Source organism: Ranitomeya variabilis, chromosome 5 (genome assembly GCF_051348905.1).
Source record: "Ranitomeya variabilis isolate aRanVar5 chromosome 5, aRanVar5.hap1, whole genome shotgun sequence".
Classification (NCBI taxonomy): domain Eukaryota; kingdom Metazoa; phylum Chordata; class Amphibia; order Anura; family Dendrobatidae; genus Ranitomeya; species Ranitomeya variabilis.
Genome location: NC_135236.1, coordinates 337,772,136 through 337,796,015, shown reverse-complemented (window position 1 = coordinate 337,796,015; position 23,880 = coordinate 337,772,136). Strand labels below are relative to the sequence as shown.

At 43.1% G+C, this 23,880-nt stretch overlaps 1 protein-coding gene across 6 annotated transcripts in view; it reads right to left on the bottom strand.

Annotated features, from left to right (window-relative positions):
* PIK3CG (phosphatidylinositol-4,5-bisphosphate 3-kinase catalytic subunit gamma) overlaps positions 1-16,728 on the bottom strand; it is a 147,856-nt gene extending 131,128 nt beyond the window's left edge. For 2 of the 6 annotated variants that reach the window (XM_077264771.1, XM_077264778.1), the window contains exons 1-2: positions 16,651-16,728; positions 11,081-11,151 (exon numbers count right to left, since the gene is read on the bottom strand). The gene's annotated coding sequence lies outside the window, so the exon portion shown is untranslated. Of the gene's footprint in view, positions 1-5,826; positions 5,890-5,972; positions 6,092-11,080; positions 11,152-16,650 lie in introns of all 6 variants that reach the window. The other 4 variants (XM_077264775.1, XM_077264774.1, XM_077264772.1 and 1 more) reach the window with 4 other exon arrangements.
* Between the last annotated feature and the right edge of the window lie 7,152 nt (positions 16,729-23,880).

Genomic DNA, 23,880 nt, shown 5'->3' with positions numbered 1-23,880 from the left:
TTGGAGTTAACCCTTTCACCCGATCTGCAGGGACGCGATCATTCCATGACGCATACGCTGCGTCACAGGTCGGATTGGCACCGACTTTCATGACACAGCGTATGCGTCAAAGGTCGGGAAGGGGTTAAAATTTGAGTGCAAATGTTTGGCTCAAAGAAAACTATTAGGTTGTGTGTAAATACGTGTCAGGCAGTGATAGTCTCCTGATGATTAAACATTCATAGCATCAAAACATATAAATAAATATATATATATACATATATATTTATACTGAACTGAAAGCTAGAATAAAAGCCGGTAATTCATCTGCCTGTTTCTGTAAAATCACTACAGGAGCCGACAGGATAGAAGAGATGGATTACATACAGTAAATACATATAGAAAATCAGCAGAGGGAAAGCCAGCGACTGGGGCAGATATTTATAGCCTGCGAAGGGGTAATACCCATGGAGCTTCCCAGGTTATTAATGTCAGCTCACAGCTGTATACTTAGCTTTTACTGGCTATTAAAATAAGGAACCCCCTCCAAAAAAATGATGTGGGGTCCCCTGTTATGATCTGGTGGCCTAAGAGCAGCATGAGACGTACTCTGGAGAAGGTGGAACCTGTACTGACCGCAGACCCTGAACTTAACACCGCAACTAGAAGTAGCCGTGGAATGTACCTATCACTCCCTAGACATCTCGACACAGCCGGAGGACTAATTACCCCTAGAGATAGAAAAGGGAAAACTATCTTGCCTCAGAGAAAATGCCCAAAGGATAGACAGCCCCCCACAAATATTGACTGTGAGAGGAGAGGGAAAAAACATACACAGACTGAAATCAGAATTTCGCAAAGGAGGCCACTTCTAGCTAAATAGAAAGGATAGGACAGAGTACTATGCGGTCAGTATTAAAACACTAGAAAATATCCACCACAGAAAATACAAAATCTCCACAGCTAACTAAAGATATGGAGGGTATATCTGCATCTCCAGAGATACCAGCTTGGCTAAACAAATCCTTATACAGACCAAGCTGGACAAGACAAAAACATGAAAAAGAACTGAACAATAAGGCCACAGCATGTGGACAGCAAAAATCAAGGCCAGAACTTATCTTTGTTGAAATGAACAGCAAAGCAGGAGAGACCAGGCAGGGATGTGAATCCTCCAGGAACAATGGACAACTGGCACTGACTAAAGGGTCAAGCAAGACTAAATAGCCCAGTCAGAATTGCAAAAAGTGAACACACCTGATAAATGCTACGATTCAGAGACAGCAGCGCTACCACTTACAACCACCGGAGGGAGCCCAAGAGCAGAATTCACAACAGTCCCCCTATAATTAATAACCAGCAAACCAGCAAAGGCCATGCAGACAGCTGCGGGCTGATATTAATAGCATAGGAAGGGAACATCGATATTGCCCCCCCTGCTAAAAACACCAGCATTCAGCCACCCCAGAAAAGGCGCATCTGTAAGATGCGCCAATTCCTGCACTTAGCCTCGGTCATCCCACTTGCATTGTAGCAGTGGCAAGTGGGGTAACAGTTTTGGGGTTATTGTCATCTTTGTATTAGAAGGTGACATCAAACCCGGCTTAGTAATGGAGAAGTGTCAATAAGACACCTATCCATTACTAATCCTATAGTTGGTACATGTTAAATAAAGACGCAGCCAGAATAAAGTATTTTAATGAAATATAACACTAAACACAGTATCCCATCTTTATTATACAGCTAATCCATGCGAGGCCCTCGATCTCCTGTAATAAAAGTAAAATAACAAGCCAGCCATATACCCATACCTGTCCATCGCTGTGTCTCACGCAGTAATCTATATTTGAGGTATATAAAGTTTTCAACCAGGACGGTGCCAAGATGTGACCGTCCCAGCTGAAAACCACTGGTGAATGAGGAGATTTTGGGAGCGGAGCTTCATTGACTAGCGGTGCCATCACTGATGCTGCGCTCCCTCAAAGCCTGACCTGCGCTGAACTCTGGAGCGTGGGAAAATGCCAGATCATTCTATCTCTCTATCTATGTAATATAAATACATACATATATACATATAATATATATACAGTACAGACCAAAAGTTTGGACACACCTTCTCATTTAAAGATTTTTCTGTATTTTCATGACTATGAAAATTGCACATTCACACTGAAGGCATCAAAACTATGAATAAACACATGTGGAATTATATACTTAACAAAAAAGTGTGAAACAACTGAAAATATGTCTTATATTCTAGGTTCTTCAAAGTAGCCACCTTTTGCTTTGATGACTGCTTTGCACACTCTTGGCATTCTCTTGATGAGCTTCAAGAGGTAGTCACCGGAAATGGTTTTCAATTCACAGGTGTGCCCTGTCAGGTTTAATAAGTGGGATTTCTTGCCTTATAAATGGGGTTGGCACCATCAGTTGTGTTGAGCAGAAGTCTGGTGGATACACAGCTGATAGTCCTACTGAATAGACTGTTAGAATTTGTATTATGGCAAGAAAAAAGCAGCTAAGAAAAACGAGTGGCCATCATTACTTTGAGAAATGAAGGTCAGTCAGTCCGAAAAATTGGGAAAACTTTGAAAGTGTCCCGAAGTGCAGTTGCAAAAACCATCAAGCTCTACAAAGAAACTGGCTCACATGAGGACCACCCCAGGAAAGGAAAGAAGAGTCACCTCTGCTTCTGAGGATAAGTTTATCCGAGTCACCAGCCTCAGAAATCGCAGGTTAACAGCAGCTCAGATTAGAGACCAGGTCAATACCACACAGAGTTCTAGCAGCAGGCACATCTCTACAACTGTTAAGAGGAGACTTTGTGCAGCAGGCCTTCATGGTAAAATCGCTGCTAGGAAACCACTGCTAAGGACGGGCAACAAGCAGAAGAGACTTGTTTGGGCTAAAGAACACAAGGAATGGACATTAGACCAGTGGAAATCTGTGCTTTGGTCTGATGAGTCCAAATTTTAGATCTTTGGTTCCAACCACCGTGTCTTTGTGCAACGCAGAAAAGGTGAACGGATGGACTCTGCATGCCTGGTTCCCAGCATGGAGGAGGATATGTGATGGGGTGGGGGTGCTTTGCTGGTGACACTGTTGGGGATTTATTCAAAATTGAAGGCATACTGAGCCAGCATGGCTACCACAGCATCTTGCAGCAGCATGCTATTCCATCCGGTTTGCGTTTTTTTGGACCATCATTTATTTTTCAACAGGACAATGACCCCAAACACACCTCCAGGCTGTGTAAGGGTTATATGACCAAGAAGGAGAGTGATGGGGTGCTACGCCAGATGACCTGGCCTCCACAGTCACCAGACCTGAACCCAATTGAGATGGTGTGGGGTGAGCTGGACCGCAGAGTGAAGGCAAAAGGGCCAACAAGTGCTAAGCATCTCTGGGAACTCCTTCAAGATTGTTGGAAGACCATTCCCGGTGACTACCTCTTGAAGCTCATCAAGAGAATGCCAAGAGTCTGCAAAGCAGTCATCAAAGCAAAAGGTGGCTACTTTGAAGAACCTAGAATATAAGACATAATTTCAGTTGTTTCACACTTTTTTGTTAAGTATATAATTCCACATGTGTTAATTAATAGTTTTGATGCCTTCAGTGTGAATTTACAATTTTCATAGTCATGAAAATACAGAAAAATCTTTAAATGAGAAGGTGTGTCCAAACTTTTGGTCTGTACTGTATATATATATATATATATATATATATATATATATATATACATACTAGATGGTGGCCCGATTCAAACGCATCGGTTATTCTAGAATATGCATGTCCACGTAGTATATTGCCCAGCCACGTAGTATATTGCCCAGCCATGTAGTATATTGCCCAGTTATATAGTATATTGCCCAGTGACGTAGTATACAGCACAGAGCCACGTAGTATATTGCACAGCGACGTAGTATACAGCACAGAGCCACGTAGTATATTGGCCAGTCACGTAGTATATTGCACAGCCATGTACAGTATGTCACAGGTTTAAAAATAAAAAATAAACATATACTCACCTTCCAGGGACCCTTGTAGTCCTGTCGCCTCCTTCTTGCGCAGGCCCTGTGATGACGTCACGGTCACATGACCGTGTCGCGGTCACATGGCAGTGACGTCACGGCAGGTCCTTCTCGCGCAGGCCCTGTGATGAAGTCACGGTCACATGACCGTGACGTCATGGCAGGTCCTTCTCGCAGACCATCCTTGCCACCGGAACCTGCCGCTTGCATGGAGCGGTCACCGGAGCATCGCGAGGAGCGGGAAAGGTGAGTATATAATGATTTTTTTTTTTTATTATTATTATTTTTAAACATTAGATGTTTTTACTATTGACGCTGCATAGGCAGCATCAATAGTAAAAACTTGGTCACACAGGGTTAATAGCGGCAGTAATGGAGTGAGCTACCCGCGGCATAACGCGGTCCATTACCCCCGGCATTAACCCTGTGTGAGCGGTGACTGGAGGGGTGTATAGAGCGGGCGCCGGGCACTGACTGTAGGGGAGTAGGGAGGGACTAATCGGACTGTGGCCGTCGCTGATTGGTCGCGGCAGCTGGCGAGACCAATCAACGACTTGGATTCCATGACAGACAGAGGCCGCGACCAATGAATATCCGTGACAGACAGACAGAAAGACAGACAGAAAGACGGAAGTGACCCTTAGACAATTATATAGTAGATATATATATATATATATATATATATATATATATCCAACATAGAGATGAAAGTACGGCACCAGGGTCATATGGCTATTTATATGGTGGATCCGTAAGTTAGACCAGCGTGCAGATTTGCAAAATAACGGGTAGTAGGTGCTCAGCATAAAACAATGAATGAATTAAATGGAAGTTGAAGAAGAAAGGCGGCACTCACCCTTTTGCATAGATATCGTAGTCTTTATTGCACCATAAAAGGTTAAACGAATTCAGGGTCCAGGACCCGCTGAAGCGCTTAGTCGCGAAACGGCCGTTGTCCATTTTCTTCTCCCCGCACCCCTCGGAAAACCTGCCGTTCCCATGGACTGAATTCGGTTAACCTTTTATAGTGCAATAAAGACTACGATATCTATGCAAAAGGGTAAGTGCCACATTTCTTCTTCAACTTCCATTTAATATATATATATATATATATATATATATATATATATATATATATAAATATATGGAGGACAGCCCCGAAACGCGTTTCGCGTGGGCTTCTTTGGGGGGAAACGCGCATTGGGGCTGTCCTCCATTGCACTACCACACACAGGTTATTATGGGTGAGATGTCCTTTTGCGTACCTATACCTGTTATGGTTTGATTCATTGCACAAATATCTGTGGGATTGCCCTAATTTCATTATATATCATGGTGTAATTTTATGATTATGTGGATATTCCCTCTTTATGTGGATATTTCCTTTTTCTCTGTACTAACTATTTTGGTCTATTGACCTTTGGCAGGTGACAAATATTTACAGCTTGGTTGTTACATGCCATATTACTATAAGGAATGTGTTATTTGTACATCGTTTACCCCATGCCTGATACTTTAAAGTGTGGAACCGTGCAATGGATTTTTTTGACACTGTGCGCCATTTGTCCATCACCTTTTTCTCATAATGTGAGTTATTGTTAATATTAAAAAAGGAAGTAGAAAGCACTGGCGCTCCTGATAGTTCCTAGTGGGGGAACAAAATTGCTGCATGTAGAGTGCTGCTGGTGATTGTGACAGGTTCCGTGTAGACCTGTAAAGTATACTAAATGAAAAAAAGTGGTATTCACCTGCGCTGTCTACAAAAACGAACAATAAAATGAAAAATAGATGAATAAATGAATAAGAGAGCACTTACTTAATGAGTAATCATTGGTTATGCAGTGGATGTTGTAATAGGTCCTTAAAGTACTACCAGAATCTTAGGGGAATGAGAAGAAAAAAGTGTAAATGTTTGTATTGGTGAATATAGTGAGACTAAATAGATTTATAATATATACTCACTCAGATATTAAATGGAAATGTGCAATGAAGAGACGTGATCCCTGTGTATCTGCAATTGATGCGGGTGTTGTGATGACCACGGTTGCTTAATCTTCAGAGGTTTATAGTAGATGCCCCTGCTTAAATAAATGTACAACCTTTATAGGTATGGTTTTAAATAAATGCGGTCTAGTTTTCCCAGTACACAATAAACTTACTGCTGGTGGGAGTAGCGCAGGATTCCGTTAGGTTAAGGTACTAAGATGACCGTCAGGTGCTGGCTGACAAGGATTACTGCGATTAGAATTGATTGCCCATATATTGAGATGAGGAGAAATGCTCAACTAGTATGTTGGAGCACTAATATGCCACAATTGCTGTGCACATAAAATATGCTGTACTCACTGTGGTGCTGAGTGCGGAGGGAAGCGGTTCCGGAAAGTCTGAGCCACCGCTAGGTGTACTGCTATGGCAGAGCGGTGGGTTAAGGAGAGAGTGGCGGCAGAAGCCGCGAGACCTCGCGTGCCCCGGCCGGATGCAGCGCTGAGGTAGCGGTCGGAGAGGGTGGGCGGAGCTACTAGTGACATCACCACGCTACGGGGCTAAAGAGGACAGGTGTGCTAGTATAGCTAGTCAGCCAACCAACGCGTTTCAAGGGCTCTGGCCCTTTTCATCAGGGTTAATGCTGACCGCATGTGTTCCTGCTTCTTTTATAGCGATATACCCTCCCCTCCTATATGTAATTGCTGCCAGTGCTGATTCAATTAGTGAATCGTATCATGAATTGGATGATTGTTTGTGCACCAATACAGAAAGTTGCTGATATGTAATTAGGTATTGAGCTGTGGAACTCAATTGAATTGTTTGTTGGTTAGGAATGAAAGTGTATAAACAGGTTAATTAAGAACTGAAAAAGTATTTAGAAGGGGAAAAAATCCTTTATTGATTATAGTAAAAAGCTTAAAAAGTATATCTGTATATACTGCATTTAAAAATGAAAATACTAATAAAATCTTGTCTCTCAATTAGACTGACTGAACATATAACCACATCAGTATGTGTGGAGTTATAAATGTACACAAATATTTAGAATACATAAGATATGTCATTTTATGTATGAAATATACTTGTTAGGCACTTGCCTCTATGTATAGTCACCCATTAATAATGTTAGCCTGGGATGTTCGTCGAGCTCCATCGTTTTAGCCTGTGTTCAAAACGGATTATGTTATTATTGACCCAGCTACTGCTGACAGCCTCATGGGGGTCAGAATTTGGCCAAATGACACGTCAAAAAAAAGCATAACGTTCAATTTCCTGATTTAGCCCTTTGGGTGCCAGGCTGTCAAGGGAGAAGATCCATTTAGATTCAATTCTTGACATGGTTTTGATGTAGTGGCCACCCCTTGGGTACTTAGGTACGGTTTGGATACCGTAAAAGGAGATACCCTCACATGATTTATTGTGTTTCTCATAGAAGTGTCTTTTACAGACGCAAATAACACTCATGAATATCCCATTAACTCCTCAATCACATGTGACGCTGTAGGGGTCATCTATATCCTTAGTTGCCCATGCGAGAAAATTAATGTCGGGCGCACAAAAAGACCCCTAAAGGTCCACATAAAGGAACATCTGAACAATATCAAAAAGGGTTTCAAAGGTCATCCCTTATCCCGACACTTCCATGAGAAACACAATAAATCATGTGAGGGTATCTCCTTTTACGGTATCCAAACCGTACCTAAGAACCCAAGGGGTGGCCACTACATCAAAACCATGTCAAGAATTTAATCTAAATGGATTTTCTCCCTTGACAGCCTGGCACCCAAAGGGCTAAATCAGGAAATTGAACTTTATGCCTTTTTATTGACGTGTCATTTGGCCAAATTCTGACCCTCATGAGGCTGTTAGCAGTAGCTGGGTCAATCTACTATATAATTGTCTAAGGGGTACTTCCGTCTGTCTGTCCTTCTGTCTGTCTGTCACGGATATTCATTGGTCGCGGCCTCTGTCTGTCATGGAATCCAAGTCGCTGATTGGTCGTGGCAAAACGCCCACGACCATTCAGCGACGCGCACAGTCCGGAAGAAAATGGCCGCTCCTTACTCCCCGCACTCACTGCCCGGCGCCCGCATACGCTGTCCGGTCACCGCTCACACAGGGTTAATGCCGGTGGTAACGGACCGCGTTATGCCGCGGGTAACGCACTCCGTTACCGCTGCTATTAACCCTGTGTGACCAAGTTTTTTACTATTGACGCAGCCTATGCAGCGTCAATAGTAAAAACATCTAATGTTAAAAATAACAAAAAAAATAAAAAATGATTATATACTCACCTACGCCGCCTTTCCCGCTCCTCGCGATGCAAGCGGCACTTTCCGGTGGCAAGGATGGTCTGGCAGAAGGACCTACCATGACGTCACGGTCATGTGACCGCGACGTCATCACAAGTCCTGCGCGCCTGCGCGGGAAGGACCTGCCGTGACGTAACGGTCATGTGACCGCGACGTCATCACAGGTCCTGCGCAACAAGGATCTGCCGTGATGTCACGGTCATGTAACCGCGACACGGTCACATGACCGCGACGTCACCACACCCTGGGACCGGAAGCTGCCGCCTGCACCCCACACAGGCGACAGAGCTACAACGCGCCTGCGGAAGGTGAGTATATGTTTATTTTTTATTTTTTCAACCTGTGTCATACGTGGCTGGGCAATATACTACGTAGCTGGGCAATATACTACATGGGCTGTGCAATATACTACGTGGCTCTGTGCTGTATACTACGTCACTGCGCAATATACTACGTCACTGGGCAATATACTACGTCACTGGGCAATATACTATGTGGCTCTGTGCTGTATACTACATCACTGGGCAATATACAATGTAACTGGGCAATATACTATGTCACTGGGCAATATACAATGTAACTGGGCAATATACTACGTCGCTGGGCAATATACTACGTAACTGGGCAATATACTACGTGGCTGGGCAATATACTACGTGGACATACATATTCTAGAATACCCGATGCGTTAGAATCGGGCCACCATCTAGTAATAACATAATCCATTTTGAACACAGGCTAAAACGATGGAGCTCGACGAATATCCCGGGCTAACATTATTAATGGGTGACTATACATAGAGGCAAGTGCCTAACAAGGGTTATAGAGCCCTAATATTTTATATTTCATACATAAAATGACATATTTTATGTATTGTTAATATTTGTGTACATTTATAACTCCACACATACTATTGTTAATATTATTTTGTGTAATAAAATTGTTATCTTTTTATATATTTGGACTTTGTACGCTATGTCTCTAGTAGGTTATACCATAAAATACAGCTCTGGCAAAAATTAAGAGAGCACTGAAAAATATTCAGTTTGTCTGATTTTTCTCTTTATAGGTATACTTTTGAGAAAAATGTAAATTGTTCTTTCATTCTATAAACTTCTGACAACATGTATCCGAATTTCCAAGCAATAAATTTTTTATTTTTTTTCTGAAAAGGAGAAATGGTCAAAATTAAAAAACAAAACAGTGATTTCAGAGCTCAAATAATGCAAAGAAAACAAGTTGATAATCATATAGAAACAACAATACTAATGCTTTATCTCAGGAAGAGTTCAGAAATCAATATTTTGTGGAATAACCATGATTTTTAATCACAGCTTTCAAGTGTCTTGGCATGCTTTCCACCAGTCTTTCACACTGCTTCTGGTGCAAAAATGTAAGCAGTTCTTCTATGTTTGATGACTTGTGACTATCCATCATCTTCTTGATTACATTCCAGAGGTTTTCATTGGGGTTCAGGTCTCAAGATTGGGCTGCCCATGACAGGGTTTTGATGTGGTGGTCTCTTTATTTTTGCCAGAGCTGTAAATGCCCACTACTGTTTTTCATGTAGCTGTTTAAATAAGTTTGTGAGCTTTTCAGTTGTAAAGTATTTTGAAACGACATGTAGACATAGACATAAGCCCTATGCACACATTTTATTTTTAGGAGATGTTGGCTCTGATTCATCAAGACTGCTGGTTTGCAGAGTGGTAAAGAGTATGTTGGTATAAGTCGCGCCAAATATATTAAGAGTCACGCATCTGTAGTGATTTTGACGCATCTGGTTAACTGCAGTGTGACCCCGCAATAAATGTTTGTCGCTCAGGGATTGGAGTACATTTCTTTCGGAACTAATTCCATGTTTGTGCCATAAATTAGGATGTATTTGTCAGGCCAAGCCATCTCCTAACTAAGCTCTGCCCACTACAACTTAAAAATTGTTATTTTTCAGTTTTACGGCAGAAACTGATGAATCAGAGCCTATAAAACAAATTTGCATATCCGTGGTTCTGTGTATAAAGTACCGAGTGGCATTTTGACACCATGACAAGTGTCTTCAAGAACCTCCTTTTTTGGTTGGTTTTTGGATGAGTTTGTCGTTTCCTGAAGCAGCATTGGGCTGTGTACACAATGAGGTTTTTTATAGAGTTTTTTTGTTGTTGTTTCCTGAAAGCCTTTTCAATGTTTTGGGCCATCTGCATTTTTTTAGCATTCTCTCCATATTTTAGTGGTGTCATTGTTACTGGTGTTGTCTGGATGTTCCCGTTAATTTCTTATGCATTCTGCAATTGATATGCCCATGCTGTGTTTTTTTTCCGTGGTGGTAACGCATCGTGGTAAAAAACGCAGCATGTTCATTATTTTTGCGAAATCGTGGCAATTCCGCACCCATAGACATGTATTAAAAATCCGCTTGTAAAATGCTTGAAAAACACATTAAAAACTAGTTAAAAACGCATCTAAACCGAGTCTAAATCCGCATGCGTTTTTCCTGCCAAGGGTATGCAGAATTGAAGCAGAAAAATTCTGCTTCTATTCTGCAACGTGAGCACATAGCCTTAGTGTTACCTTATTTCTATTTAGGATTCAGGAATTATTTCTATATGCTAAATGTGCAGAATGTCAAGAAACCCTTGATGGCAAAACGTCATGTTTTAATTCTCATGATAATTTTTTGCTGAGAAAAAAGGCAGCGTCATACAAATCCAGTAAAGTAGATGGGATTTATAGACATCTTCTGCCCACTGTGCTTTTTATGCAGTATAAACTCACCTGCGGTGCGTGTTTGAAATCCACAAGTCAGTTTCTCTTTTTCCCATAGACTTGTATTAGATGTGGAAAATCTGCAGGTAAAAAAACATATGTGTTTTTAATGCATTTCCATTGCGGAACAATGCCAACAAGTGACAAAAACCATACCATATAAAGCCCGAGATAAAAATGCACTAAAAAACGCAATGAAAGAAAACTCTGCAAGTAGCCTAATTTACCTGATAGGTGCAGAAATGCTTCAGAAAATCTGCAACATCAAAAACTCACCAAATACTCATCGTGGGAGCGTGATCTAAGCTTGAGATTTAGGACTATTGTACAAATTCCATTAACCAGAAGTGGCACTCGTAAGTTAATAATTCCTTTAATAATATGTAAGATCCAAGGAGAAGGAGTCGGGTAAATAGATTGCAACTTTTTCTGTACGGTTCAGGTCATGTGCACATGTTGAGTATTTGTGAGTTTATTACCTCAGTATTTGTAAGTCAAGGAGTGGGTGAGAAATACAGGAGTGGTGACGTGTATCTATTATACTTTTCCTCTGATTGTTCCACTCCTAGTTTTGGCTTACAAATACTGATGTATCCAAGAAGTATCGTTTCTCCTTGCGGAGAGTGACATGTCAAGCATGTCAAGATGAGGAGACTTAAAGCCACAATGCTCCTCTGGGAAATATGCAAATAGTCTTCTTGGATCCCGGTCAGACGCCTCTCACTCAGCCAAACCAGATCTCCACTTTGCACTGACGAGGGGCAGTACCCCGAAACACAGTGTCTGCAAATTGAGATTCTGGTTTGGCTTTTATCCTAAGTCACGTGACAAGGCTCGCTAAAGGGTCGACATTGACTGTTAGGATTGCTACTTCCAATAGGTGGCGCTAGAGTTCTAGTCTTCTTCCTCTCTGAGAAGACAATTTGCAAATACTGATGTAAAAACTTTTAAGAGGTTAACCAGGATTGGTCATGTGCTTCTCCATTGATTAGAAAAACGGCCATAACTTGTGTATATGAAAAAGTGTTTTATATTGCATAGAACCTTATAGGCACCATGGTGCACGCTTGATGTATTGCTATAATATGTGGATGACTCAATGTGTTCTGATAAATGAATTTGATATACAGCTGTGATCAAAATTTTACATACCCCAGCAAAATTTTTGCTTTCTTGGCCTCTTTTCAGAGAATATGAATGATAACACCAAAACTTTTTCTCCACTCATGGTTACTGGTTGGGTGAAGCCATTTATTGTCTGACTACTGTGTTTTCTCTTTTTAAATCATAATGACAACCAAAAACATCCACCAGACCCTGATCAAAAGTTGACATACCCTGGTGATTTTGGCCTGATAACATGCACAGAAGTTGACACAAATGGGTTTGAATGGCTACTAAAGGTAACATCCTCACCTGTGACCTGTTTGCTTGTAATCAGTGTGTGTGCATAAAAGCTGAGTGACTTTCTGGGATCCAGACAGACTCTTGCATCTTTCATCCAGCCACTGACATTTCTGGATTGTGAGTCATGGGGAAAGCAAAAGAATTGTCAAAGGATCTATGGGAAAAGGTAGTTGGATTGTATAAAACAGGAAAGGGATACAGAAAGATATCCAAGTAATTGATAATGCCAGTCAGCTGCGTTCAAACTGTGATTAACAAATGGAAAATCAGGGGCTCTGTAAAAACAAAACCACGGTCAGGTAGACCAACAAAAATGTCATCTACAACTGCCAGGAAAATTGTTCGAGATGCAAAGAAAAACCCACAAATAACATCAGCTGAAATACAGGACTCTCTGAAAACTAATGGTGTGGCTGTTTCAAGATGCCCAATAAGGAGGCACTTGAAGAAAAATGGACTGCATGGTCGAGTCGTCAGAAGAAATCCATTACTGTACAAATACCACAAAGTATATCACCTACAATACGCAAAACAGCACAGAGACAAGCCTCAAAACTCCTGGAACAAGGTAATTTGGAGTGATGAGACTAAAATTTTACTTTTTTGGCCACAACCATAAACATTACATTTGGAGAGATGTCAAAAAGGCCTATGATGAAAGGAACACAATTCCTACTGTAAAGCACGGAGGTGGATCACTGTTTTGGGGATGTGTGAGCTACAAAGGTACAGGAAACTTGGTTAAAGTTGAAGGAAAGATGAATGCAGCACGTCATCAGCAAATACTGGAGGCAAATTTACACTCACCAGCCCGGAAGCTGCTCATGGGATGTACTTGAAAGTTCCAACATGACAATGATCCAAAACACAAGGCCAAGTCAATCTGTCATTGGCTACAGCAGAACAAAGTGAAGGTTCTGGAGTTGCCATCTCAGTCACCTGACCTCAATATCATTGAGCCACTCTGGGAAGATCTCAATCAGTTCAAGCTAGACAGCCCAGGAATTTACAGGAACTGGAGGCTTTTTGCCAAGAAGAGTGGGCAGCTTTACCATCTGAGAAAATAAAGAACCTCATCCACAACTACCACAAAAGACTTCAAGCTGTCATTGATGTTAGAGAGGGCAATACACAGCATTAATAGGGTATGTGAACTTTTGATCAGGGTCATTTGGATGTTTTGGGTTGTCATTATGATTTAAAAAGAGAAAACACAGTAGTTTGGCAATAAATGGCTTCACCCAACCACTAACCATGAGTGGAGAAAAAGTTTTGGTGTTATCATTCATATTCTCTGAAAAAAGGCCAAGAAAGCAAAAATTCTGCCGGGGTATGTAAACTTTTGAGCACAACTGTAAGGATAAAAGTCGGACATAGGCACAGGAATAAGATAAAGCGATAGATATAGGTATAGACAGGAATGGAGAAGTGTAGTGGAGGGCACAGTAGAAGCAGAAAATGGATAAGTCTAGCATAGGAACAGTTAAAGTAATCAGGAACAGCCCCAATTTGAGAGGGGCAAGTTATATGGGGAAAAACTTAATGGATTTGAGCAGACAGAGATGAGAGATTAGATAGGACTGACACAGTGTAGTCCATGGCCAAAGGGCCAAGAAGTACAAGAAAGCACGATCTTTTGGGCAACATGTGGATGTCCGCCTTTAACTTTAGTGGACCTTACAGGGACATTCAGGGTCTACGGCCTGAATTAGGTGCAGAAGAGAATTCTATATTCACCTTCCAGACAGGGAAGCAGGATGAGGAACTTTGTCATAAAGGCGAGTCGACATCCATGAAAGCTGAGGAGACGGGCAGAGTATCTCAGGGGCCGGGGTGACAGTTCAAAAAGAGATAACTCAGGCTGAAAAAGGCGTGACTTTAACATCGTTTTGTGCTGTAACTAACATGGAAATTGGACTGTTCAGTAAAGTTCATTTGTTTGAAAAGGATCAAGTGTCTCCTGTTCAAATGTGCGGCTGATCCAGGATTGTGGAGTTAGCGACGTCTTCCAGCCAAATTGTGAGTGTAATCCAATTCTCACAATGCACAAGGGAGATGGGACATTATTTATTTGTAGGGTGCCAGGGTGTGGGAACACTGCAGCCCCTCGCCCATGACTACTGCCCTGAGCATCTTACGAATTCACCAAATACTCAATGTGTGCACGTGATTTTAAAGTGCATTAAACACAAAATGGCCGCCATCTGCGTACCGACCCCTTGCCCTTAATTTTCTTTACACACTAAATGGGTGTTCTCTAGTGACTGTGTGACTGTTTAAAAGGAAATTTGTTGTGAGAAAAAAACGTCATTTGCCTGCAGCCATAGCGTTAATCTGCTGGTAAATACCATTCTAAACAAATTCGGTTGTGTAATGTGTTGCAGGGGGAAAATGACGTTATATTGTCCCTCCAACCGCTCGCTCCTAGTCAGGTGGGCAGCAGCGGGCGCAGTGAACAGGGCTTCTCCATCTCTTCTAATGGGCCTTACCAGTGTCCAGGGCCATTGGGCATTACGGTGGGCAGAGTTTGGGAGAATGCAGCAGACCCACAGAAAGCACTGAGCAATCAAAACTGCCTCCCAGAATGCACCTCACCAACAAATGCGGGCACGGTACAGTTTTTGGAAAATTTGGGAAAATTATTTTCTTCCTTCTAGTTGACTGCACAGAGGTCCTCATGACCTCGCGCATATTTTTTGCACGGTTTTAGAGCAAATTGTGCGCCAAAGTTGCCATGAAGCACAGAATAATGTACAACGTACTTCAGTTGTTTTTTTTTATTATTATTATTTTCATTTAATGGAAAATTGTGTTTTATTTTGCTGTGCAAATCCACATGTAATGTTTTATCCTGCACTTTAATTTTTATTGTTTTTTGAAAGGCAAATAAGAGGAAACATATTCACCCGCTGCTGAAAAATCTGCCCCTACTGAAACCGTGTTCTCAGGTGCAGAAACGCTGTAGGTTTTTTACAGTCAACATGAAAACAAGCAATAACAATTTACCGTTTTTTGCAATGCTGTCGCTGTTTTTATTTGTTTTGTGTGAATTGGACCTAGCAGTGTGTATTTACAGGTTTTTTTTTTATGCAGAAACACATTATTTTCAGTCATTTTTTCCATAATTTATAGAGAAAAAAACATTTAAAAAAATGGCACAGTTCTGTAGTTTCCATGGTGGGCTTTTACAGACAAGGAAGCCTGAGTACAGTCTTGAAATTCTTATTTGTCTAACAGGGGTTGTTACCAGGTCCAGTAACATTGTCAATCTCCATGTTCATTTCCATATTAACAAGGTGCCCTCGCTGTGCATTCCCAGCATATCCTCATGTACAGCGCTGTTCACACTATCAGGCTTCCACAGGAGCCTTTATTCGGTCTGCATGCGGTCCTTGAAAAGCACTGACAGCACTCGGACCAATGTTATTCTGGGAGATGTTCAGGTAACCATTTTTTAATCATGGGCCGAATGTCCCCATGAAAAAGATTGTGCGATGCGCTAATCTGTTCCATATGACGCACGAGACTCTGTGGGCGAACAAAAAAATCAGCAGCATGGCCTCCGATTTTTACGGATACAGTGTCATTTTTTAACACAGGAAACCCGTAAATTGTAAAAAGTACTGATACATAAAAATGGACATATACAGATAAAACAATAGATTTGTTTCTTTTTTTATGCGCCTGTGTGAACTTAGACTTGCAGAAATTCTGTCAGAGAGGGCCAGCGCCTGTCTGTGCGCCCATCGGGAACATGTAGTGTTCTCCATCGCGATATATTTGGCAGAATTCACACCAACACTTTGGCACTTCAGTGTTTACAGGTCCAAGTACCAGACCCCTTCATTTCAGATGATGCCCACTAATGTACCGTGGACAGGTCCCCTGAGGGCACAGTGATGGGTGTCACGGCTGCTGCGTCTTCCCACACGTCACACTGTCCCCACAGCACAGCTGTGACCACACGTGGGAGCAGATCTGCTGTCAGTGTCGCAGCCCAGTCCCAGCCTCGTTGTGTCATCACACTGCGCCCGATCACCTGAGGAAAAGCCATGACTGCGGGGGGCTGCCGGCCTGACCCTGCCCTCACACCGAGGACGGCTCCCCAGCACAAGGAGACAGACGGGGGCTAATGGCAGGACCACAGGCACAACCCCCGCCCGTCCACTCACCATATTCTCCGGCAGCCGCCTCTCTGCGCCTTCTTGTTTATTCTTCTCACTTCTTCCGCTGCTGTGAAGTGTGATTGTGCGACAATGTCGCCATCTAGTGGCACTTGTGCGCTCAAGCTGAGCGACATTTCCCAGCCCCTAAGTGCAGAGCGACACATACTGCTTCCTCTGAGAACTGAGCTCACACAATGCAGTGTGCATGGACCCTATAGAAAAGCACACCTAAAGGCTACTTTCACACTAGCGTCGTGCACTGCACGTCACTATGCGTCATTTTGTAGAAAAAACGCATCCTGCAAAAGTGCTTGCAGGATGCGTTTTTTCTGCATTGACTAACATTAGCGACGCATTTGCGACGCAATGACACACGTCGCAACCGTCGTGCGACAGTTGCGCCGTGCTGTGGCGGACCGTCGGGAGCAAAAAACGTTAGGCTTCTTTCACACTAGCGTCGGGCTCGGTCCGTCGCAGTGCGTCGGGCCGAGGTCCCCGACGCTAGCGTTGTCTCCGCCGCACAACGGGGGCAGCGGATGCATTTTTCCAGCACATCCGCTGCCCCATTGTGAGGTGCGGGGAAGTGCGGGGAGGTGGGGGCGGAGTTCCGGCCGCGCATGCGCGGTTGGAAAAAGCGGACCGTCGGGAGCAAAAAACGTTACATGTAACGTTTTTTGCTCCCGACGGTCCGCCACAACACGGCGCAACCGTCGTACGATGGTTGCGACGTGTGTCAATGCGTCGCTAATGTTAGTCAATGAAGAAAAAACGCATCCTGCAAGCACTTTTGCAGGATGCGTTTTTTCGGCAAAACGACGCATTTGCGACGTATTGCAGTTAACACTAGTGTGAAAGTAGCCTTACATGTAACATTTTTTGCTCCCGACGGTCCGCTTTTTCCGACCGCGCATGCGCGGCTGGAACTCCGCCCCCACCTCCCCGCACTTCCCCGCACCTCACAATGGGGCAGCGGATGCGCTGGAAAAATGCATCCGCTGTCCCTGTTGTGCGGCGGAGACAACGCTAGCGTCGGGAGCCCAACGCTAGTGTGAAAGTAGCCTACCGTTTTTTGGTGCGTCGTCTGCAGCATTTCTGACCGCACATGCGTGGCCGGAACTCCGCCCCCTCCTCCCCGCACCTCTCAATGGGGCAGCGGATGCGTTGAAAAACAGCATCCGCTGCCCCCGTTGTGCGGCGCTTGCACAGTATGCGTCGGTGCGCCGCAACGTCGTATTGCGACGTGCAGTGCACGACGCTAATGTGAAAGTAGCCTTACTCACCTTATGAACTAGCAGGCAAATTTCTGCCACGTGTAAGAAGCGACTGGTTTCACGTTTGCGTCTCTGTGCGCAGCGTATCATCCGCACAGATCCGCATGCGTCGTACCTACCTATGTTTAACATGGCGTACACAGGGACATGCATTTGCATCAGTTGGCATGCGTCTGCGTACACATGCATCGTTTCTCGGTGTGTGGCAGGGTCCGGCGAACGCAACATGTTGCATTTTAGCAAGCATCAAAAATCCGTCAAATATGCGCAGTCATGTGCATACGGATGATTACGTTACCCCTTAGACCCCAGTCCAGAGCCTCTCACCTAGCCAAATCAGTTCTCATGCTTCGCACTGACGAGGGCCAACAGCCCGAAACACCGTGTCTGCGAATTGAGATACTGATTAGGCTTTTATCCTAAGTCATATTGCACGACTCGTTAAAGGGTTGATTGTGACTTGCAGGATCGCTACTTCCAACAGGTGGCGCTATAGAGTTAAGTCCTCTTTTTCTCAGAAGAGGCAATTTGCATGTTAAAAAAAGCATTACTGTCTATGGGAACGCATGCGTTTGATGCGCTTGCGTACTTCGGACTGCGCATGTCCAGGAACTGATTGAGACTCGCCCATTGAGACGCCCTCCTGGAAATATCGAACGCATACGCATAAAGAATGCAAACGCAGGGAAAAAACGCATACAAACGCATACGCACGCAGAGTTTTTTTGCCGTCATGCGTAAGCTGATGCGGATAAAAAAACGCTGCGTAAGCATGCGTTTGCGCATGCAGATGATACACTGCACACATATACGCAAATGTGAACTTGCCCATAAGTGCTTTTATCTTTAAAGAGCCCCTTTCACAACTTTTGAGCTTACATTCCCTTGAAAAAGTATTCATATCCCATGAACTTTTCTTCGTTTTTTTTTTTCACGTTACACCCACAAACTTAAAAGTATTTTATTGGGATAGGCCAACACAAAGTAGCAAGTGATTGTGACATATAAAGGAAATGATATGTAGTTTTCTAAATATTTAAAAAATGCAAATGTAGAAATTGTGACATACATTTGTATTCAGTCCACCTTTCACTGCAATTACTGCTGCAAATCTGCCACCACCATATTTATCAGTGTGCATGGTGTTTTCAGGGTGATGTGCAGAGTTCATTTTCTGACACACACAGTGCTTTGCATTTTGCCCAAAAAGTTCTACTTTGATCTCATCTGACCAGAGCACCTTCTTCTACTGTATATGCCATATAGGGGACATACCCCATTAGACTTGCAGCAGTAATTATAGGGAAAGGTGGTCCTACAAAGTATTGACTCAGAGGGGCTGAATATAAATGCACATCACAATTTTCAGATTTATATTTTTTACATATTTAGAAAACCATTAATCATTTCCTTTACACTTCGCAAATACTTGGTACTTTGTGTTGTTGTATCACATAAAACCCAAATAAAATACATTTAAGTTTGTGGGTGTAAGATGAAAAATGTGAAAAAGTCACGGGGTATGAATACTTTTTCAAGGCACTGTCTAAGGCCTCTTTGACACTTCCGTTTTTTACAATCAGTCACAATCGTCAAAATGTTGAAAAGACGGATTCTGTGCAGATTGTAAAAAACGGGTGCACTGGGTCCTTTTTTTTGACGGATCAGTCGAGGCTATGTGCACACGTTGTGTATGCGTCTTTGCCGCGTTTTTCCACTGCGAAAACGCATACACAACACAACCCATGTTAAAAATAATGAAAAAAATTAAAACTTGTGATATTTTTACTTTCCGGCGTGCCCCGCAGACTTCCCACTCCTCGCGATGCTCCCGTTCCCAGTAATGCCTTGCGATCAATGACCTGTGATGACGTAGCGGTCTCGTGAGACCGTCACGTCATCACAGGTCATTGTCTCGCAAGGCATCACTTGGAACGGCAGCTGCCGGGAGCATCGGGAAGTCTGCGGGGATGCCGGAAGGTAAGAATATCACGATTTTTTATTTTTTTAATTATTTTTAATATTATATCTTTTTACTATTGATGCTGCATAGGCAGCATCAATAGTAAAGAGAGAGAGAGTGAGAGAGAATTTCCCTGACTGGAAATTCTTCCGCGCATGCTCAGTTTAAAAAGACGGCATCCGTCGCTGGATTCCTGCTTTTCACAGTCAGCGTCGGATCCTGCGTCCATAGGCTTCCATTATAGCCAATGACGACAGCGCAGGATCCGTTGCTGAACGATTTTCCGACGTACAGAAAAAACATTTCTATGTGCGTTGTCTCCGCCCGACGAACAGCAATTTTATAACGGATCCAGTGCACAACGGATGAAACGTGTGGCCATCCATCACAAGCTGTCACTAATACAAGTCTATGAGAAAAAAACAGATCCAGCAGAAACATTTGCTGGATCCGTTTTTCACAAAACGACGAATTGTGATGGAAAAAGAAAGACGGAAGTGTGAAAGAGGCCTACACTGTACACTCCTGTGCATGTTAGGAAGAATGTAGATAAAAAAAAGTTTGTTTCCATTTTGTTTTTTTTTATCCACTCCATTGTGGAGATACAGGGTGCCAAAATGAATGGAGCCAATTTTGGTAACACGTTTCACTTGGTGCAGCTCTGTGGGTGTGTTGTTTCTTCCCCAATCATGAACAGGCAGCTTCCATTGGTAGGAAGAAGTGATGACCAACATGCGTGGTTACTGGCACTTCATCTGCCTCGCTGACAGCACCTCCATAACTGCACTAACAGTAACACCTGTAGTAAGTCTGATGCTGTGGTCTGCCTCCTCTCTGGGCTCCGGGAGGGAGGTGTTATCAGTGTGGTCACATCAGACACATAAAGGACTTGTCACCTGGTAAAAAGTGATCAGCTCTTGCTCTTATTTTATCCTCATGGTGACCCTTTAGTATTCTGTTTTTTTTTCCCTTTTCTAAAATTTGACATGCAACTTTTTGGTAAAGTAGCTGAGTTGGCTCAAAATTTTGCAAAAGTTGCAAAATTATAGACCAGTTTTTTGGTGTAAAGAATATACTAAATTTTCCATCAAAGTGTCTACAGCGTAACATTATGCGTACTTCTCTGCCCTGTTGAGAACAGAGGAAATTCCTGCAGTGCGCAGGCGCTGGGCCTCTCTGACCTTTCCCGGCGCCTGCGCACTGCAGTACTTTGCTCTGCCCTCAACAGGGCAGACAAGTACGCCTGCGCAGGAGTGAGATTCCAAGCAGACTGAATGGATGATTCAGGGACGCGTCATCCACACGAACCAAGGAGGAGGGTGGCGATCATAAGAAAATGGGAGGTGCCGGACCAAGACCAGCAACACCCATCGGACCAGACCACCCTACAGGTGAGTATAATAAAAGTTATTTTTCATTTCTTCCAGGTGGGGTTGGGGGCAGATATACAGCATTATTTAATGGAACATATCAGCCCTGAAAGGTGGTGGCCACATCTCATATCGACCAAACCTGGTGACAGGTTCACTTTAAAAAGTAAAAGTGAGTTTTTGTCTTGCTTAGGCTAGTTTCACATTTGCGTTAGAATCCGCAGCGTTTAATCCGCATGCACAAGTGCAGGAAAAAACGCATAGAAACACGTCCAAACGCGGCGTTTTTTAGATGCATGCGGGAACGCATGCGGTTAAAAACGTCGCGTTTGTACTCTTTTCAATGCGTTTTTTTCTGCATTTGCATTTTTGGTGCGCCTGGCGACAAATTTTACAGGAGAAAAATCTAGATAACCAGACACCGCCAATGGGACTACAGAGGGCATGTATTATGGGATATCTTTATATAGACCCTTGAACAGCTGAAATCTTCAGATTTTGCTCCTGTATCCTGTGTCATGATGGATCTTCGCATGGAGAGCTTTTATTTCAACCTGGATTTAAGCATCAAGCTGTTTCTTGCCTGTGCGTTTGCTTGGGAGCAAGACAGAAATCGCGAAAGATGAAGGAGACGTCGTAGGCATTTTTGGAGACACCCCATTATTGAATTACGTGAGAGCCGTGGAGCCTATCACACGCTGTATGGCGAGCTTAATGACAACCCGGACAAATTCCCGGAATATACAAGGATGTCGCAAGACTCGTTCCGGGATATGCTTGCTCGTGTCCAAGGAGCCATACGTAGACAGGACACCCAGCTCCGTAGAGCGATTCCACCAGAGGAACGTCTGCTGGTTACATTAAGGTACGTAACAAATCTAAACCAATGGCAGTGCTAATTTTTGATGTTCTGACTTTTTTGGGGGTATTTTCCTTTATGTCTTTAGCATAACAACACCATAAATAGAATTGATTGTAATTGGGGTTTTTTTTCTTCCAGATTTCTGGCAACCGGAGAGAGTTTATAATCCCTTTACTTCCAATACCGGCTTGGAATTTCCACCCTGTCCGGAATAGTTGCGGACACCTGCCGGGCTTTGTGGAATGTACTCCGGGATGAGTTTATTCCCCTACCCACCTTGGACATGTGGATTGAAATTGCGGAAAAATTCTGGACTATGTGTGATTTCCCCAACTGTTTGGGAGCGGTGGATGGAAAGCACATCCGCATTATCAAACCAGCCAGAACAGGATCGGAGTACTTCAATTACAAAAAATATTTTTCTGTTGTGCTCATGGCAATAGCCGATGCGGACCGTCGATTCATCGCCGTGGACATTGGAGCTTTTGGCCGTGGCAACGATTCCCAGACTTTTAAGAACTCTGATATGAGCCGCCGTGTGTATGGCAAACATTTTAATTTTCCAAGGCCAAGACCGCTCCCCAACACTCAAGGTCCACCAATGCCATTTGTTATGGTTGGTGATGAGGCCTTTCAGATGTGTGAAAACCTGCTGAAGCCATATTCCAGTCGTGACTTGAACCACACTAAAAGGATTTTTAACTACAGACTGACCAGGGCACGAAGAACAGTAGAGGGTACCTTTGGGATTCTGGTCTCAAAATGGCGCATTTTTGCATCAGCCATTAATCTAAAAATGGAGACAGTCGACAAGGTGGTCAAAGCCTGTGTGGTTCTGCACAATTACATAATGGCTAAGGAGCGGCCCAACATTGAATTGGATGAACCAGTTGCACACCCACTGCCCGATTACCAACATCACCCGCTGCGGTCAACAGCCACATGCGGGACCAATTTGCTGCCTTTTTGATTCGGATATTGGGCGTGTCATGGCAGGACAATGTTGTGTAAATGTCCTGTTGGGATTTTATCTGTACCAGTTATTTTCTAAAATGTTACTAATATTTCTCATTAATAAACATTATTTTTTGGTGTCTTGACCGTGTCTCCTATGTCCTCTACAAACCAAGGCTGTCCTCACACTAGCTGTATTTGGTGTGTATTTCATATCAGTATTTTTAATCTAAAACCAGGAGTGGGTGATAATAGCTGAGGTGCTAGATATGTTATTATTATAATTTTCCTCTTATCATTTTCCTCTAATTGTTCCAATCATTGTTTTGACTTACTGATATAAAATACTGACCACATACTGTTAATGTGACGACAGCCATGTTGTTTTAAAGGTTGTTGATGTCATTGCGTCCGGATTCTGTTCTGCAGTATCCATTGGACACAGACTGAAGAGACAATGACTGTCATACAAAACAGATCTATACTCATCAAGTCAGGTGTCAGAAATAATGAATTCATGATGCACATAGCCTCATGAATTCACTATTTCTGACACATGTACAGGTGAGCATAGATATGCCGTGTATGACCGCCATCGTCCCTTCACTTTGTGTGAAATAGATTACGTACACAGAAGAGAAAATGGAACAAGGAAGTTCTCTACTCACCAGGTCAGGTGTCCTAAAACTAATGAGTTTGTGGACACCTGACCTGTTGAGTGTAGTTCTGCATTTTATTTCTGCCATTTTCTCTTCACTCTGCAACACTAGTCACAGACTAAGCAGAAGGAAGAGATTATGGAGATAATACAAGTAT